The sequence below is a fragment of the Gobius niger genome, assembly GCF_951799975.1.
Source record: "Gobius niger genome assembly, chromosome: 10".
Lineage (NCBI taxonomy): Eukaryota > Metazoa > Chordata > Actinopteri > Gobiiformes > Gobiidae > Gobius > Gobius niger.
The window spans coordinates 6,753,422-6,761,072 of NC_136861.1; positions in this window are offsets into that span (position 1 = coordinate 6,753,422).

Here is a 7,651-nt window from a genome sequence, read left to right on the forward strand (position 1 = left end):
TTCATATGCGCTCATAGAGAAGACGCTGCACTTCAGGACAGTTTTTGTTTCATGTGTATATGTCCAGACGTTACAGCAATATTAACCATAAACCAAGTCCAAAATTCAGCACCATAGTTACCACAATAGCATTTTATCCACACCAACTCCATTTACAGAATATTCAGTTATTCTGATTGGTCATTATAACGAGCTGCAATACTTTATCCTGAATAACAACACACACGTTGGGTTTCCAGAAGTTCTGAATTAAACATAAATCAGATACTAGTAAAGCATTTTTAAATGGTACAAATGGAAGAGGCATTCTAAAAGTTGATTTTTTTCTATAACAGATATATATATATCACAACAAAGACATGTCAAGTTACTTTGTCCCAGCCCGACCCATATATATCAGCAGCTGAACGTTTTACACTCGGTCAATAATGTGTGTGACGATATCATGATGTGTATTTATATAAGACACATATATATCAAAGACTGTTACTCTGTTGACTGACTGGTCGTTTAAACGTTCGCTCCAAATTGTCTCGTTCTTTCTAAAGTCCAAAAGTGTGTATGTCTCCGTCTCTGGGGCCGGTCCTGTTGACGCTGAATGTTGTTGAAATATTAAAAGTGTATCTCATTGTTGGAACAGAGTTTTGTAATTGCTTGGATTCAGACGGTCAGAAAATCCTCTAGTCATGCAGCGTTTGACAGAGACGGATTAGCAGTGAAAACCTTCCAAACAAGTGATCCCGGAGCATCCTAGAGACCACTGTGATGGAAGGTCAAATATGCACCAACATCAACTTTTTTTTCCCCCGCACAAAACGTTGCATAATGCACCTTTAATGTTTAATGGGCGAAACAGTGGGCGAAAAGGCAGTTCTCATGTGCGTCTTTGAAGCCTGCACTACACGTGTCCTTTCCGTGTCCTCATACCTCCGCCCACGACGCCTCCTTCTCTCTCCACCCTCTGTTCTTCTCAGTTTAACCTCTTACCACCCGCCTAAACCAAATGCATTCTGTCCTCTTTGGCTGTGTAACACCTCATTTGAAAGCTAAGACCCACAAAACTGATCTTTTTCCTCGCGCATTTTTGTCACATTTTTGTTAAGTTTTTGTCACTTTTTGGTTGAGTTTTTTGTCACTTTTTGTTGAATTTTTGTCCCATTTTTGTTGAATTTTTGATGAATTTTTGTCCCATTTTTGTCACTCTTTGGTTGATTTTTTTGTCACATTTATGTTGCGTTTACATCCTTGCTTTCTTCTTATTTTTTGTGGCTGTTTTTGTGTTTTTTCCCCAAGAAGCTTTTTGATTAGGGTAAAGCCAAACTGGAGAAAATGGGATCCGTTCAGGTGGGAGTTAAGAGGTTAATCCAAGTCCATGGAGGCTGTGTTGCCGTGCGAAATTCAAAGCGAAATCATGCGGCATTAGTGATGTAGAAGAGAGCCCAGAGGCCGCACTCAGAGGCAAAGCAGTGCTGCGTTTGGACTTTCATTATCCGTCAAAGCTAAAAAATATTCAGCAAATGACAGAGAATCTTTAGTTAATGTAATGGTTGCTACCTAGCATGAATGATGTGTTTGACATTGCTACCAAAATACCTGCAAAAAGCATAACACCCGCTCTTTAAAGGGCCAGGAGGCACCAGCAATGGACAGTTCCCCACAAGTCTTCCCCAGTACAGGATGCTGCCATATTTGAAGCCCAGCCATTTAAAAGCCCATCTTTATAGAATTCAATTGTTCACCTGTCGCTTTGATCTACAGTTTAAAACCGGACATAACTCACTCCGGAGCCTCATAAACCCGTGCTGCCCCTTCTATCTGCTCCTGCCTGTGTGTGTCCTGCGCTGAGGTGCTGAGGTGACGCGTGATGGACAGTCCTGTCAGTCTGAGGTCGCCGCCCCCGTCGGCGTGAAAAAGGAGCAGGAGATTTAGCAGCAAGCTCTGTCCTTGCACCGCGACCGGTCGACCCCTGACCCCGACAGGATTAACGAGAAAACGAATAGACCCACACTTTGAATCCTAACCGGAGGAACCGAGGAGAAATCGTACAGAACAGGAATGTACAAATAGTTTAGTGACAGTCTTTGTTTTGGTCCTGAAGTTAATCCCATCAGAAGATCATTGAGTTAGTTAAAACTGTAGCAGTAAAATCCCATAAGAATCTTTCTACCATCTGCATCTGCCCCCAGTCAAGTTCTGATGTCAAAGCAGAAACTCCTTTTGGTTCTAAGCTTCTAAATCAGGAAAGGAACCCCCACATCTGCTGACAGAGATAGGAAAGCTTGTGACTGTAAACCGTCAAAAGTGCTACAGACCTAATCCTAATATAAATGTCCTGACAATGTCCAGCGAAGTTACAATTTCAATAAGAAATGTGTGCTGTACAAGTTTGGAAATGCTTTTTATGTATCGGCTTTTCTTTATTTTAAAATTTGAGCACTACATGATTCTCAATGAAGGCTTCAAACTATGAATGAACATGTTTTTTTTCTTCAATTCTTCAATATTGCCACACATTATTCTTGGCATTTTCTTAATGAGCTTCAAAACGAAGTGAAAACCCTTTCTGGTGATGACATTGTGTAGCTCATTGAGAAAATGAAAGTGCAAAGCAGAAATCAAAGCCAATACGTTTTTGAGAGTATTTTTAAGAGTCTTATGTGGGAATCTATGGTAAACAGTCTTGGGCTGCGTCCGAACCCATCAAATTATAGCCTCTAAGCACTAACACTAGCAACTGATCCTTAACCTTTCATGGGGTCGACTGTTAGATCTCTATGCAGTTAGTAAACGCTATGCTTCAGCAGCATTTGCCCAATTCGACCGTCCTTACCCAGGGGAAGGGGAAGTGACATCACCAACAGCAGCTGTTCTTCTTCTTTAAGGTTATTGGCAGACGGCGGGGAAACAAAAACGCATGCTGCCCCCTACTGTATTGCATATGCAACAACATAGTGTCCAAATAAAGGAGAAAAAAAACATCCAGATGATCCGTCACGTTTTCCTTTAGCCTTATTTTATCTCAACAGCTGTTTCATAAAGCTACAGTAGCAAATTATCCAGGCAGCTTAAGTTACTACTGAATGAAAGCAAAAGCACAAACTGCCTTCATTTAATCCGTTTACTGAGGCGGCTCTTTAACACTGACATGTGACTGAGCCGTGATGACGACAACATGGATTTTTTCACTTTTATAAAGTTTGGCGTGTGCAGATTCTTATTCCATATTTTTTTAATTAAATGTGCGCCTGTCAATCAACAGTGCGCATGAATCACTCGAGGGTGCGGCCGAGGGGGGATTGGCGGCGCAGTGGCTTATGGGATGGCACATAGCTCCTGTTCACCGGTTAGTATCAGAGGTCCCTATGCTAAAGTGGCTATGATAGTTAGCATTGAGGCTCCTTTTCCTAACTGACAGCCCAATTCGGAGGCTTCTTATCACGGCGGACGCTGATGCACCTCCGGTTTGGCATTAGACCTCTTACCAATCTGTTTTTTTTTTTTTGGAAGGAGCCTTGAAAGATAACCTTTGTGACAAAGGCTGCATAGTATGAGGAAAATGTGCAATATTTGATAACCATCTTCACCACTACCATATGTGATCATTTACTTCAACAATTTCATTCCAACACTATTAACAAAAATGGTATGTTTTTTTTTTTATCTCATGAAATTGTGACAAATAAGACTAAATCACAACTAAATTGAGTCTGAGATGAGATTTGAAGTTCCTTTTTGTTTTATTTTAGGCTCTGTTTGCAAAAAAATGAACTGGGACTCTTCATAGGCTAAATGCTACAGTATTGTTGTATACTGACAGGTATTGAATGTCTAACTTGTCGTATCCACCTCAGGCATTGAAATTTGAGCTTTTCGGAACAAACTGTGTGTGTGTCTCCTATGGGACCACAGGCAGAGGGATAATGCCTTGGTCCTTGAAGAATACATTACGTGCCTCGCCGGTTTAATGGAGCTGAGACAACGGCCGTTCATCTCAAGGTAAAAAGAGTGATGAGGGTGAAGCGCTGTGACCTCCGGCTGCGTACGAGCCGTAAAAAACATGTTCAAAATGAGAGCTTTGGAAACACCACAGGGGGACGGGTCGGTGGGTCTACGCAAACCACGCACCGCTGTCAGAGACCAGCGATGTTTAAAATCATTATTAACTTTAGAAAGTCTGTAGGAGGTCAGTCTTCCTCTTGTGTGCTATAAATGGGTTTCAGAGCCGTTATGAGCGCCGTCTGACTCGTCCAATCATAATGAATCTTGAAAATGTATGCAAGTAGATCTGCATAAATGTGGCCCACCCTCGTCATATGGAGATATTGCTGAATCACAGGGAGATACAACAAAACAAGGACTGGATTGTAGAATATTTGACCTTAATTTGAGTATTAAGGACTTGCAGAGAAAAAAAAATTATCTAATAGCGTTGGTACAATGAAGTGTATTTCCTAATTTCAAGTGCAATAAAATGTTCAATCTAATTAAGTATTTTCTTATTCCATTGGCAGATCGTTCAATTTACCTGCTTCAATCAAGGTCAAATTATCTTAAAGAAAATCCAATTTATTTTTAGATTCACATGATCTTTCGAACAGAACTACACTTCTTTTCCCCGCTACAATAGCACCATCTGCTGCATTAGTGTCTGCTGAAAAACCCAATGTCTCTGTGCAAAACAACGCTACGCATTCAAATCTTGACCAAATGGGTGAGGAAATACCGCAGCGTCAGAGCCACAGCAGCATCTGAACGTTTTATTCTGGGAAATCTATGAGCTTATGACAACGTCACCCACTTTTGATTACATTTACAAGAACAGAACTTCAGCCACATTCTGACATTTGTGCAGTTGCTCAGATTATATTTGTCTGATTGGTAATTGTCGTTGAATTCCTTGCAGGAGAATGTGGAGCTGATATTGTACAACGTATCTTCCTGGTTGTTCCCTTTCAGATTGTCCTGACGGCTGAACGAGCAGCTGATCCTCCTGTTCTTAACTGGAAAAGGTTCCTAATGACATCGGCCTCAAAAGGTTAAAGGGGCTAGATGCAAGTTGGTTCTTTTATGCTCACTACTGCCACCTCAGGTCTTACGCGTAACTGCAGTCTCTATATTAAGCTCGTGCATGACGGCACTTCGGTCCCGAAGTAACAACTTGTTACAGTGCAGGATTTTAGAGGCAGTTGTGGTGAACAGGTCTGAGCTCATTCTACACATTAGGACATGGCTGGAACATGTAGGGGGAGGAAAATACTTTGTTTTAATTAAACTCCATGTAGTCCCTTTGAAGGAATAGTTCAGTTTTTCCACACTGAGATATGTTCTTGCCTGAGCTTAGACGAGTTGATGCGTACCTGTCTTTGTGCGTGCCCTCAGTCACGCAAAAAGACCAAAGATGTTGTTAGCATTTGGCCTCTCCCAATGTATTCCTATAGCTCCAAACGGGGTGAAGTTAGAAGAGACCAAGCTCTTCCACGGGCACAAAGACCAGACAGGTACACATCCACTCGTCTAAGCTCAGAGAAGAAGATATCTCAGCATGGAAAAACTGAACTATACCTTCAAGGAACAAGAAAATGGAGCCATCTTGCCACTTTTTAGATGCAGCCAAGCTGTGCTGTCCGCTCTCCTTTTCATATTCTATACCGACAGCTGCAGAAGCCCTAATGAACAAACATCATTTGTAAAAGTCTCTGATGATACTGTTGTCTTGTCGCTTCTTCAAGGGGAAGATCAAGGACCTGGTCCAGCTCTTTATGTCTTTGTTACCTGGTGCAACGATAATTTCCTGGACCTAAATGTCTCAAAAACAAAAGAAATATTGTAGACTTTAGGCAGAGTAATTGTGAGCATAAAGCCAACAACAAACACGGTGTGTTCCAAAATCATCGGTGTCCGTCTGAGAGATCTGACCTCGCTCTGGAAAAGTCAGGTCACTAAAATGGCTGGTCAGATCAGAGGCACATTCTATCGTCATGTTTTAGATTAATGCCCACAGGCCGGCGCTTTGATTTGCCTGTGAGCCGAACAAATCGTTATTCAAACTCATTTATCCCGTCTGTGATATGCTTTTTATGTTTGTGTCTTTACTTTGTCTTGCTGAACCTTTGTGAACTGGTTTTCACACATACTTCCATGTTGGCAGGAGACTGGCCAAATAGGGAAGAGAGAGGAATGACGGTTTTTGCTCCATACGATCTCTTTACTGTGGATGGTTCACTGTGGAGATCCTGAAAGAAAAGAGAGCCCTCCGTACCTGAATATTGAGTAAAAAGTTTGAAAGTCACGGAGAGATGTTGGTGATACTTTTGTTTTTTACTGTGTGCCGTGTTCCTCCCGAGCCATAAAGCGGTGTCTGGGACTTTTACTGTGAAACGTCTGCATGTTTTATTGTGAAATGGCGAGGAGTTTCATTGTGAAAGGCGAAAGGCGGAGCTGGCGTAAACTCAGGGACAGATGTCAGTGAGATTTGTTTACAGCTGTTTCTCAAAGTCACTGCAGGTTCAGCTAGAAATAACACTCCTTTGGCAATACGTTTGACTGGTGCTGTGTCAAACTGTGTCACTGGAGTTCACGTGTTTTCTTGAGTTGGCAAAAGTATCTGCAGAGTTTAGTCACAAAACACTTTTAAGCTAGTGTTGGTCTTATTTTAGTCAACAAAAATATTGCTTTGACTTAATTATGATGACATATCTTCAGCCAGTGTGTTTTGTTCGTGAGCTAATCCAGGGAGCGCTGAACTAAAGTGTGATTTCTCCAGAGACGGAGACAAATGTCATTGAAATATCATCCTCCAGTCCACAGTGAGGGGAGACACTTTTCATGAGAGTCAGTGTTTTAAATTTAGTTTAGGGTTTCTGTTCTGGTGACATGTGTCCACAGAATGTTTACTTTATCCATTATGATGCTTTTGTCTGTGGTCGCAGTGATGTCGACAGGCTTTGGCAGCTCCTTACCGCAAAGTCACGGTTTTGGGCGACTAAAATAAACCAAAGCTCATTGATCCCACATCATCTTTTGTTTTTAACTCTCAAAATGTAATCCTGTTTTGTGTGTGTTTGTAGATTGTGGCTTTTAAACCTCATAACCAGGCGACACGCTGCAGGTGAATAGAAAAAAAAAAAATCACATTTAGAGATCGTAATTTGAAACCTTTCCCGTAGATCACCGATATATGTGATATATGATAAATGTGAGGAAAAGGTGAATTGCATTTTTCTTTAATTTCATGTTTTTAAATGAAAATATTATAGAGACTTTGAGAGCCAAACAAGTTTAATTGTACTTGTGTATAATGTAAGTATTTAATTCTCTTCTGACCAAAAAGGCGACAACATGTAAATAATAAAGACAGGTTTAGATGTATGTTATTCTATTGATGTATAGATACAATGATTATTCCAGACTGGATTTTTGTTGTGTTTGTCTTGTTTTTTTGAGGTTCAAAGCTCAATAAATCAGGCAGGAATAAGATATTGAGAAACTTTCAAAATGTTAAACACAAGACAGGAAAGTTTGGAGTCTGTAGGTTGGAGATTTAAAATGACGCACAAAGTTTAAACCTTATTGTGAGGATTATGTAATTAATTTGCCCCAAAGTTTTGCTCCAGCGTCTCCCCTTAAAATATCACACACTCATCCCCTCAGT